The sequence below is a fragment of the Dromiciops gliroides genome, chromosome 2, assembly GCF_019393635.1.
Source record: "Dromiciops gliroides isolate mDroGli1 chromosome 2, mDroGli1.pri, whole genome shotgun sequence".
Lineage (NCBI taxonomy): Eukaryota > Metazoa > Chordata > Mammalia > Microbiotheria > Microbiotheriidae > Dromiciops > Dromiciops gliroides.
Window position 1 is genome coordinate 679,675,946 of NC_057862.1, and position 13,186 is coordinate 679,689,131.

The following is a 13,186-nucleotide window of genomic DNA, read 5'->3' on the forward strand; positions in this document are numbered from 1 at the left end:
TGTTTCCTGTGCTTAGCAAAGTATCTTGCACATAGAAGTTTAATAAAAGTCTATTGAATGAAATGTCTTCTTTCTTGTTTTCAGAACTAAGCCTTACAGGCACAAACCACATTCTGGCCTTATCCCTTATCCCCCATCAGGCCAAGCACATGGTGGGTATTCAGATACCTGCTGACCGAACTTTCCTGAAGCGTCATGGGACACTTGCCCTCATTCAATGAATGTCCAAAGCTTGTTCTCCTGAAGCCATCTTCTCTATATTTATCTTTCAATCAAGATAAATTCCACAGGTTAAATAGGATTTTTGTTATTTTTTACATTTGAGAAGGCAGTTTAGTTTTTATTAGATGATCTAAAAATAGGATTTAAGAAGCCACCCAAATGGATCATATTCTGTAAGATTATTTGTCATTGACCTTAAAAACCCATTCTACTAATCAAGGTCAAATTGTGATTCTCTAAATCATCACCAACTATGCATAATAATTTTAAGTGAAGCTAGACAGGAACCCTGATGCTATCAAAGATACCAACAAGAGATTTAATGTCTCCTCATATACTCTACATCCTACACATTTCTATACTGGACTTGGGCCAAATATGACAAACACATACTTGGCTCATTTTTAATGTTATGAAGTTTCCATTCATTTGTAAGAGGAACTCAATGAAAAGTTATTTGATTGACCCTGCCATGACATAGCCAACATGACACATGAGAGGCCTTAATGAAGAAAAGAGAAATCCTTTGATTCATCACTTAGCAGGTAATTATCCCCTTCGGCATTAGGCTATTCTATATTTCATCAAGATTAGATGCCTCTGGGGCAACTAGGTGGCACAGTGGATAAAGCACCAGCCCTGGAGTCAGGAGGACCTGAATTCAAATCCAGCCTCAGACACTTGACACTTACTAGCTGTGTGACCCTGGGCAAGTCACTTAATCCTCATTGCCCTGAAAATAATTAGATGCCTCTTTTCTAAATGTCAATGGGAAGGTTGTCTAAGTCTGTGGTAATAGGGTTTTTGTTGCTTAGTCTTTGCATTTCAGAACCACCTCAGTCCAGATTGTCTTTGACCAGCAAATCTTTTGCAACCAGACAGATTCTTATCACAAAGTGTCCAGCTATCCTGAGGTTTGGCAGTGTTTTCTCTGGCCTCATCCTTCACACCTACACCTTCCTGCATTTCCACAGCCTTGTTTGCCTCATCCAGTCTGACATATTTCAGAGCAAACTCAAGTGTCCGTGTCCAGACACCTTCAAGTTCCCCTTGAGAGAGAAGCCTTCATAATGTGGCAAAAGATTGCCCGGATCTCAAGGCTTGCTAGAATTCTTTTCTGTCTTGTTATCTTCGATGGGCAAAGCTTTGTGAGAGACAACCTCATGACTCCCTTGAGTATCCTGACATTGAATTCATAGGGCAAAGATGCCCCAAAACATGCTCTCTTAACATCCTGAGCCTGTGTCCAGTCTTGTAGGGCCCAGTCTAGGCTCCCTACACCACCCTGCCCCTACCTCCTCAGGTCTGGCTCCTATTTTTGCTCTTTCTCCAGTCCACCTGATTATGTCCCAGTCATCAGCCCCATTCTCCATCGGCATATACAGATACCATATGATCACGCTCAAAGGAGTTTTACATTTCTGATGCAAAACTGATGTAGTCATTGGGCCCTGAATGCTTGGACCAGATCCCAATGTTCCCTTGGAGCTTCCATGGACATAGCAAGGCTCCGCTTGGGGCTGCTGCCTCTGGAATTCTGACCTTGGGGCATTTGTATTAATTGGTGAAAGCTCATGATATCTTGCCAGGCCCAGACCCAACCACGCTTCATCTTGTCCTCCTTGTCCAGCCCTGCCACAGAGTATATACCTCTCTGCCCCTCAGCCCCTCACCCAGAGCTCACTCTAAGAATTATCAGATCAGCACAATTACTGGTTCTGGAAAGGGGCATGTTGATCAACTGCCTTATTTTTCCATTCCCCCTGTCCTTACTTCCCAGACCCAAACACTTTCCTTGCTATCACGCCCCTATTTGTGTTGCTTCCCCCACCCCATTAAAATGTAAGCTTGTTGAGCATAGGGACTTTCACTTGGATTTGTTCCTCCCTTGCTTGGAACCCCCTTTGCTGACACCTAAACGTTTAATCAATTCCTTTTCACTCAGTGTACTCATTCATTTACCTACCTGGAGGTACTAGCAGGCCCCCACTTCAATTATGAGTATCAACATCACCCCTTTTCCCTGGGTTGGGAGTCCTCCACACTGATCCAATCACCGCTCTCCGTGGTTCTAACCCTGGGCAGAGCTCTCCATGGTCCTGACCCTGCTGCAGCCAGTGCCCTCACAGCTTGGCTTCACCACCCCTACCAGACACTCTGACAGCTGGGCTATTGGTTATAAGGTTTCTTCCTTAGCTCCTTGAAATCTAGCTTTGGCCCACAGCCCGTCAGTTAGCAAGGTGGTCAGGCCACCAATGATTCCCTTCTAGCTAAGCTTCTTTTTCTTAAGTCCATGCCCTGAACACACCCTGTGGCATTTGACACTGTTGACTCAGGTGTAGGGAATGATAATCGGCCCTGCCTCACCTGAGCATCATAGATTCTTCTTCTTCTTCTTCTTCTTCTTCTTCTTCTTCTTCTTCTTCTTCTTCTTCTTCTTCTTCTTCTTCTTCTTCTTCTCCTTCTCCTTCTCCTCCTTCTCCTTCTTCTTCTTCTCCTTCTCCTTCTCCTTCTCCTTCTCCTTCTCCTTCTCCTTCTCCTTCTCCTTCTCCTCCTTCTCCTTCTCCTTCTCCTTCTCCTTCTCCTTCTCCTTCTCCTTCTCCTTCTCCTCCTCCTCCTCCTCCTCCTCCTCCTCCTCCTCCTCCTCCTCCTCCTCCTCCTCCTCCTCCTCCTCCTCCTCCTCCTCCTCCTCCTCCTGCTCCTGATTCCAGGGCCAGTGCTTTATCCACTGTGCCACCTAGCTGCCCCCAGCATCATGGATTCTTAAAAGTAGCAACAAAAGATCCTCCTGATTCCAATATAGCAGAGCATTTACAGCCTGAAGGAACATGAGAGGTTATCCAGTCCACACACACACACCCTCCAGTCCAATTTAAGAGATGAGTAAATTAGACCCGGTAGGTTCAATAATAGGGTCAAAGCTCTCTTTGATGATGGAGTTGGGCCTAGAACTTGGTTCTCACAGCAGCCAGTTCCATCCAACACCCTCTGCACTATGGCACTGCTGTCCCTCAGCTCCTGGGATGCTTAGTCCACAGCCATATAGATATCTGTACGTTCCACTGTTTGTTTTGCCTCCTCTTTCATAGGATTCTAGACTCTGAGCTAGAAAGGAGTCTAGACATTGTATAGGAGAGAACAGTTGCTTCTTCCCAAGGCTCTCTTCAAGTGGAGATTTCTTTCCAGTCCAGGTTGGGTTGATGTACTTTCCAGATCTAAGATTCTGTGATTCTGTGCATTGGAGAAAGGTACCAAGATGGTGGGGAATTGGAAAGGGCTCTTGATTCCTCTGCCACATAGAAGCTGTCCAGAAGAGATGGAGCCTGGAATAAACTCCAAGAGCTCTGCCTTGAAGAGGCTGTTCTTTGCTTTTTTTGGCTTCTCTACACCTGCTCAACAGTAACAGATGTTGGGTAGGTGGCAGGGGGATCCGTGGTGACAATGGCTGCCATTTATATACATCCATGCATCCATGCAGTTGACGAAGGGGCTTCCCTACCAAATCACTTATCTAAATGAGATAACGGGTGCAGAGAGAGAGAGAGCTCTGAAAGCAGGGTGGCTGTCTGGGAAGGTCAGCTAGAGTTACCTTTGATCCTCACCACAATCCCATTACTGTGTACTGCTGGGGCTACCAGAGATTTGTACTGCAGATATTATAAGCCCATTTTATACATGAGACAACTGAGAGCCAAAGAAGTTATGACTTCTAGTCCATAGCCACACAAGTGGGAAGTGGTGGCAGGAGTGTTGGCAGCAGGATTCTTTTTTTTTTTTTTGGCAAGGCAATGAGGGTTAAGTGACTGTGAACACGGAGCCTAGAGAACAAGAGCTGAAAAGCCCCATACAGATAGTCTGGTCATTGCATGGATGAAGAGACTAAGGCCCAGAGAGGCTGTGATCTGCCTAAGATCACACAGCTAGTAAGTGGCAGAACTAGAACCCAGGCCTCCTGACTCCTAGCCTGGGGCTGCGTCCCAACCCCATTTAGCTGTGTGCAGGAGTTCCTAGGGACCCACCATAGATTTCACACAGGAAAAAATAGCAAAGGGTAGCAAGGGGAGGCTCCCAAGGCGATGGGTCCTGACTCTGCACCTCCACATCGCTGCAGGCCTGGGCTTGGCTCCGCTCATCCTTTTCCCATCCGGGTTCTTGAATGGCAGATGTCTGCGGAGCCGGCAGATGGCGATGAATTCACACAGAGGCGAGCTCCAGGGTCCTAGACTGAGACCTGCCTCCTGCCCTTTGCAGGAGGAGGAATCAGGATTTTCTTCCTTTGAAAAGAGGAATCTGGAGAGGATGCCACAGGCAGGATGAGTCCAGTCTCCAAAGAAAAATCCCGTGGTGGGCTTTGTTCAGGTTTCCCATCTCGACAGTTGCCAGTTCTGGAAGGGTAGCATGAATAAAGGAGCTTGCTCTTTGCCTTCTGTCCCCACAGAAGGCTTCGGGTCAGTGGGGATAAAGTCAGGAAGCCTCGGAGGCAGGGAGACCTGGGGCCACCTTCTGTTAAGGCTGCTTGGGAGGCAGGGAAGTACAAAGAACACAAATTCTGGAGTCAGAAGACCTATCTATGTTCAAACCCCACCTATGATTCCGATTAGCTCTGAGACCCTGGATAAGTTATTTAACCTATGCACCTCCGTTTATTCCTCAGGAAAGTGAGGGGGGTTGGACTAAGTGGCCTCTGAGTCTCCTAGTTCAGTGACTTCTCAATGCCTCCACAAACCCTCCTGAAACTGTCATCAAGGAGTGTTCACACCACATTCCCCACACTGATAAAATGACAGGTCCAGATGAAGAAAAAAACCCACTTCAACTCTCTATGAAAAAGATGTTGCTTTTTTGAGGTGAGAGGGCTTCATGCTTTTATCAGAACACCTAAAATTGTAGCCAACATGGTGTAGGACTGGTGAAGTCAGGAGAGACTAGGGTTTGAATCTTGCCTGGCACTAGTTGTGTAACCACGGGCAAGACATTCCATGCCTCTGAGGCTCAGTTTCCTCATGTACAAAATGGGGATAACATCAGGACCTGCCTCTCTCCCAGAGTTGTGAAGTGCAAAGGAAAAAGTGTATGTAAGGTATTCTAATAGTGTCAGAATACCCCAGCTTTAAATATGGGAATAACAGGCTCTTGACCAGGGCTAGAATGGGCCTAATAAAGGCTAATAATAATGTATATATCAAGAGACAGTGTTTCATAATGGATAGAGAGATGGTATAGCAATTTGAAAGACCCGGGTTCAAGTCCTTCCATGGGCTTTGTTTCCCCGAACTTAATCTCCCAGTGCCACAGGCAACTCTGTGCCAATCTTTGTCCATCATCTTGCAGATCTAAGCAAAAAGGCTTTCAGTTGGAAAGGAAAAGGAAAGAGAACGCTGCCCGTACATCTTCACCGTGATAGGACTCTGAAGAAAGTGGCTACAGTGTAGAAAGAAGCATAGGGGCATAGGCACCCAGAAATACACAGGAGATAAAAACAATCCAAGAAAAGAGTCAGCCGCAAATTTATGCATGGCATTCAATGCCAATCCACAAACACACAAAATATGGGTAATTAGCAAGGTGAAGCAAGCAGGAGGCTAGTGAAGGGACAGAAGTTTGTTCCCAGGGTGTCAGTTATCCCCAGTACACTTTAATTGTCCCTCACCTATTTAATCTTTGAACAGGGGACCCAGTCATCCACCCTCAGCTCCAGCCCAAGACATCAAGTCTAAATACATGAACACTTGGTGTCCCCATCTATTTAAATGTCTTTAATGGATGAGGCCTTTGCCTACATTTCCTCTTCTCTCTTTCTCTTTCCTTGGTGCATCACCCCTTCACTCATGGATTCCCTGAAACCTGCCCCAGGTTTCAGGGTCAACACTCATTCAACATCTTTCTGATGGGTCTTCTTTTATGAGGCCAACCAGAGGACACAATAGTTCAAAGCAAAAGACGTTAAAAGTTGTTACCACACAGCCAGAGGGAGAAGGGATGTTGGCCAAGGATCATGTGGTCAGGGCAACTCACCTTCCTAAGGGACATACAAAGAATGAATCAACCTCTATTTGCTGAGCTTATGTTCAGCTGGAGAAACAATAATAGCCAGCATGTCCAGCTTTCATTTGAACCTTAGAATGACCCTGGGAGGTAAGTGACATTATTAGCCTTCATTTCGCAGGTGGGGGAAACTGAAGCTGAGAGAGCCTAGGTGACTGTCCAGGGTCACATGATTAGTAAGAGCCTAAGGGAGGACTTAACCTCAGATCTTCATGCCTCCTGGTCCCCCTGGCTGCTTCTGAAGACTCCTACTCGAATGACCAGAAATCAAGAGCTCCCTAATCATAACTCTGTTCGCCTCCTGCTTTGGAAGGAACACAGGGAGTGAACTGTGTGTTTGAGTTATTCTGACATTTGAGGCAATGGGGGGTTTCACAGAGTTGTTCTCCAGGAGCAGGGTGTGAGTACTCTGCCTTCTCCACAGACCTCTCTGGGCCTTGACACTACTTTTAGGCAGTGGCTGACCAGTGGCAGGAGCCCAGATCTGAAGGTCAGTTGGCACAAGAGAGGAAGTCTGATGCTCCTCAGTACTCCTTCAGATCACCCTAGGAGGTGTTCATGACAGCCCCTCTTGGGGGCCTTCTTGGTGTCTCTGGCCCTTTAAGATGGGTAGCTAGAACCCACCGGGCAGCTGAAGGCAGTTGGTCTCCTACGAGCTCAGTGACAACAGAGGGATTAATGCTTTGGGGGAGGTGCTGGTTCTTCCCCAGCAGGGGGAGAGGGTGATGAGACAGATGGACACATCAATGAATCTGTACACGCAGAGATCAGCTGTCAACCTGGTAAGTCCCAGCTTTGGGCAAATTTCTCTCTCACAGTCAATTCACTGAAGTGCAAAAGACAAACACTAAACCGTCTGCTTTCATGGGTCTTAACATTCTACCACTGCCCGACATTTTTGTCCCCTCTGTTCCCCTTCCCCACCCATCTCTTCTTCCCTCCCATCACCGGTCACTTTTCTCTTTATTCTCTTCTCTTCCCTCCTCATCTGCTTCCCCTTCCTCTCTGCCTGGTGTGAGGTAGTGGAAAGAGTCTCGATTTGATTCTGAATTCAGCTCATTAACTACGTACCCTTGGGTCAACTAAACTCTCTGGACCTTGGTTTTCTTCTCTGAAAAATGAGATTGGAATAGATAGATTTGGAGGTCCTTTCTTTGGAGTTGTGCTCTCACTAGACCATCTCTCAGTTTCTCTCTATTCCCTCGATCCCCTAATCTATAAAAGGATTCTTTACTCTCTCCTTCCTCACCCCAGTCTCTGATGAAGAAGTGGTCCTTTTGCTCAGCAAGGCTAACCCCTCTACTGCACTCGATCCCATCTCCTCCTATCTTCTCCAGGAGATGCCAACCCCAATCATCTTCCCATTCTCTAGTCTTCAGTTTCTCTCCATCTACTAGCTCATTTCTTGCTCGTTTCCTCCTCTAGACCCTACTATCTCCTCAAGCTATTGTCCCAAATCTCTCTTCCTTTTCATAGTCAGAATGGTTGAAAAAGTTGTTTACACTCTCTGCCTCTGCTTCCTCTCCTTCCTTCTCAGTACTTTGCAATCTAATCTTCTATCTCATCCATCACTCATCTGAAATTGGTCTCTCCATAGCTACCATTGATCTCTTAATTCCTAAATCTGATAGGCATTTCTCAAGCCTCCTCAGTGATCTCTCTGCAGCATTAGACATTGATGACAATGGTCTCATCTTTCATGATATTCTACTTTTAGATTTCCCCCTACCTATCAGACCATTCAAGTCTTTTTTTTTTTTTTTTTTGGTGAGGCAATTGGGGTTAAGTGACTTGCCCAGGGTCACACAGCTAGTAAGTGTTAAGTGTCTGAAGCTGGATTTGAACTCAGGTCCTCCTGACTCCAGGGCCGGGGCTCTATCCACTGCACCACCTAGCTGCCCCCACTCAAGTCTTTTTATGCCCCCTAACTATAGGTCTTCTTCAAGGATCTGTCCTGGGCCCTCTCCTCTCTGCACGTTCACCCACCGAGTGACCTTATTAGGTCCTATGGGTTTAATTATCCTCTCTGTGTAGGTTACTCCCAGATCTATGTGCTAGCCCTAACCTCTCTTCTGATCTCCAAGCCCACAGCAGTGACTGCCCATTCAACACCTCCAATTCAATGTCCTGGAGGCATCTCAAAGTCAGGGTGTCCAAGACTGAACTTGCTTCTCCTTTGCCCCTTGCCCAACCAAACCCATTTGTCTTCCAGACAACCCCATTTCTGTTGGAGGCATAACCATTCTTCCAGTAAGTGGTCGTCTCCAGAATTTAGAATCCGAGAAGTGGAAGGACCTTTGGGGACCTTTGTGATCAGAAAACTGAGGTGGGGGGGGGGGGAAGGGGCTTTCCCAAACAGAGGTTGCTGGTGACTGATTACAATGATAGAATCACAGGACATGATCTCAGAGGTTATAAAAATAGCTGAGGCTCGTATAGCACTTAAGGTTATACAAAGCATTTAACATTAATAGCTAGTGTTACCTCATTTGATGCTCACAACAACCCTGGGAGGCAGACTCCGTTATTAGCCCCATTTTGCAACTACAGAAACTGATGTAAACAGAGGTTAAGTGACTTGCCTACTGTCACACAGCAAGTAAGTGTTTGAGGCAAGATTCGAACTCAGAGCTTCCTGACTCCAGGCCCAGTGCTCTATCCACCACACCATATTAATTATTTAAGCCTTCCAGCAGCCCTGTGAGGGGCAATAAATACCCCCATTTTACACTTGAGGAAACTGATAATCAGAAAGGTTTACCCATGATCACACAGGGGAAGGAGGAAGGGAATAAACATTTATATGGCATCTCCTATGTGTCAGGCACTGTGTTAAGAGTTTTGGTTTCGGGGGCAGCTGGGTGATGTAGTGGATAAAGCACCAGCCTTCAATTCAGGAGGACCAGAGTTCAAATCCAGCCTCAGACACTTGATACTTTACTAGCTGTGTGATCTTGGGCAAGTCACTTAACCCTCATTGCCCCACCAAAAAAAAAAAAAAAGAGTTTTGGTTTCCATCTATTTATTTATTCATTTGTTTGTTTACTTACTTATTTGTTCATTTAATTATTCAGCTCTTTGTTTATTTATCTGTCTGTTTATTTGCTTATTTGTTTGTTTATTTGTTCATTCATTCATTCATTCATTCGTTTGTTTATTCATCCATCCATCCATCCATCCACTCACTTATTTATTTACTTATCTAATCGTTCATTCATTACAAATCTTATTTCATTTGATCCTCACAACAGCCCTGGGAGGTTGGTGCTACTGTTATCCCCATTTTATAGATGAGGAAGGGCACTGAGGAGCTTAGGTCATACAACTAGTCAGTCTCTGAGGCTGGATTTGAACTCAGGTCCTCCTGAGTTCCTGATAGGACTAGTGCTCTATCCACTCACTGTACCATCTAGCTGCCCCATTAAAAAAAAAGTTCTTTTTAAAATTTTGCCAGCCCTATTTTCTAAACTCCTTGAACTTGAGATTTCCTGTCTTGAATGTTTCATGGAGTCTGTAGGGGTGAGAGGAGGGTGTGTGTGGGTGGGGGGGAGGGAGAGACAGCTACAAAAACAAAACAGCAACAGACACAGGCAAGGTTTTAACAAGCCAATCCCCTTACTGCTCTAGCATGTTTGCAAACCCCCGCCCCCACCACCTCCAAATAGAGAACATTCCTCCAATCCTCTTGCTAATAGAATCTTTTGGCTTGATTGGATAACCTGCCAGTCCCCCAGGGTGAGGCTGCTTCTGTGTTTCTTATCTGACTATGGAAGATTAGTCAGTCCACAAGTATCCATTAAGTACCTACTATGTGCCAAGCTAAGTGCTAGAATGGCAAACAAATAATCCTGCCCTCAAGAAGCTGACATTCTGATAAAGGAGACAGCATGCCAAAAAAAAAATAATAATAAATAAACTATATAAAATATCCACAAGATAGAGAAAGTAGATAAAGAACCAGCCCTGGATTCAGGAGGACCTGAGTTCAAATCCAGCCTTGGACACTTGACACTTATTAGCTGTGTGACCCTGGGCAAGTCACTTAACCCTCACTGCCCTATGGGAAAAAAAAGATACAGAGTAAATGAGAGCTAATCTCAGAGGGAAGACTCTAGCTGCTGGAGAGGGGGTGGGAGGTGGAGAAAGACCTCCTATAGAAAGTGATATTTGACTAAGCCAGGGGAGCCTGGAGATGGAGATAAGGAGGCAGAGCATTCTGGCTTGGAGAGACAGTCAAAAGCCTAACACCATAGTATGTGGCTCAAACGTGGAAGTCAGGGCACTGGAGAAAGATTGGAGTTGCCTTCACTTTTCAGGCTTAGTGCCCACCTTGTGCCTCACACCAGCCCTGTGAGGTGTGACATCTACATGGCTGTCTATCACCCCTGTTTTACAAATTGGAAAACTGAGGCACAGACCGTTTCAGTGATTGTCACACAACTGATAACTGTCACCGGTGGGATTCAAAGCCATCTTCCTGACCAGAGATCCAGGTCTCTGTCTACTATACCATGCTGCCCCCTTTTTAATTAAGCAAGCAGGCCTTCCAATTAGTCACCTCTTCTTCCTTCAAAAAGAGGCCGCCTGAGATCTCTGGAATAGTGAGGGACAGTGGCTAGTTTACTGGACCGGAATGGAGAAGCTCCCAGTTACTGTCCCATCTGAGATGTTCACTGGCCGTGTTACCCTTGTCAGTGGGGTGGATCCAGGTCCTAACCTGTGGATGGCCAGAGCTGAGCAGAGCAAGCTAGAGACAGGAGAGTCAGGAATAAATAGGAGTTTAATTTCAAAGAGAGGAAAATGACTTGCAAGCAAGGAGGGGCTATAGACCCGTGGGGGGCACCCCTATTGGGGAGGCCTGAGGCAGTGTGGGGAGATCTCAGTACTTAGACCAATGGCCACACACTAAGTGAGCTGTAGCCCAGGGCTCATAGCGACAATGAGGCAAGTTTGATTCATAGCAAGGCTTCGTGACTGGAACATGGTACTTGTCGGAGCTTGTCCAGTGTGTGTCTGAGCTCAGAGAACACCTGGAGCTGGTCGAAGCAATCCAATAATGATGTGATTTTGCCAGAGGCTGAGATCATCCAGAGCGGGAGCACAAAGGATTGTTGTTATGCCAAGCTCAGGGCACAGCTTGTCTGCTGGGCCTTAGCTCTAGAAAGCAGGGGGTCTCCTAATAACTCCATACCCTGGACAGGTCACTTCACCTAAGGGTGCTCAGTGTCCTCATCTGTAAAATAAATCCATCAGTCAATCAACAAGCACTTATTGATCACCTCTTCTGTACCATGCAGGTACAAAGACAAAAAGGAAACAGTGCCTGCCCTCCAGGGGTGTGCATTCTCCTAGGAAACACAGAAGACCATGACTGCAATCTGTAGCTAGTAGGGTTTTAGTAAATATCAAATTTTAGGGCTAGGAAAGCTCTTAGAAATCACCCAGTTCAAACCCCTCATTCTACAGAAGAGAAAACAGTGTAAAGAGACTCAGCCAGTCACAAAGCCAGGACTGAGGCTAGGATGGTTGCTTCCCAATCCTCTGCTCTTTCTACCATCCCCACCCCCTGTGTCTGGCCTTTTGTGAACCCTAAAATACTATAGAAATGTAAGTAGGTTATTATTGGGCCATTATCCCAGAAACAAACAGCTTCAAGATTGCAGATGGAATGACACAGCTATGGTGCCCCCATCCCCCACCCCTGCCAACCTCTGCATCCCTTGGCACATGGTGGCAAAAGGCAGCTAGGTGTTGAGGTGGATAGAGTGCTGAGCCCAGAGTCAGGAAGACTCACCCTCTTGAGTTCAAATCCAGCTTCAGATACTTACTAGCTGTTATGACACTGGGTAAGTCACTTCACCCTGTTTGTCTCAATTCCTCATCTGTAAAATAAGCTGGAGAAGGAAATGGCAAACCACTCCAGTATCTCTGCCAAGAAAACCCCCCAAAAGACCGCAAAGAATGGGATGCAGCTGAACAACAAAAACAGGATAAGTGGGACCTTAGAGGTGATCTAGACTTATTTTACAGATGAGAAAACTGAGACTCAGAAAGAAAAAATGACTCGTCCAGAATTATACATGGAGCTCTCAGCAGGGCAAGGTGGCAAGATACAGTGGAAAGCCCTGGTTCTGGAGACAGAGGTCCTGAGTTTGAATCCTAGAGCCATCCGGATGATCACTTGGCCCTCAGTTTCCTGGTCTATAAAATGAGTGTCTTGAATGAGAACCCTTGAGGCTCCTTCCAGCTCTGGGCATCTAAAAATCTTAGACTATGGGTGCAGACATCTTCTCGAAATCACTGAGCAACATTAAGGAGGGGTTTAGGGCCCCAGTTTATCAGCTTTTCCTCTGTGTGAATGTATGTCAATATGTCAGTTTTGGCTGTCTCCCTTCTTAAGATTTTAAGTTCCTTGCTTGAGTAAAGATTGTTTCATTCTTCCTCCCCAGTGCCTGCTACATAATTAGACTCTGAACTCCTTGAGGGAAGGCATTGTCTTTTTGGGGGTGGGGGGGTGGGGAGGCAATCGCTGTTCAATGACTTGCCCAGGGTCACGCAGCTAGTAAGTGTCAGGGTGGATTTGAACTCAGGCCCTCCTGACTCCTGGACGGGGTGGGTTTCTATTCACTGAGTCACCTAGCTGCCTCTCAGATATCTCTTTTTTTCTTTTTTTTTTTTAATGTATGAGGTATTTTATTTTTTCCGTTACATGTAAAGATAGTTCTCAACTTTTGTTTATACATGCTTTACAATTTCAGATTTTTCTCCCTCCCTCCCCTCCCTCCCCCCTCCCCTAGACAGCAGGTAATCTGATATAGGTTATATCTATATATCTCTATACATATACATATAGATAGATATATATACACACATATATTCAGATATCTCTTTTGCCTCTTTTTGTATCCCTAGCGCTTAA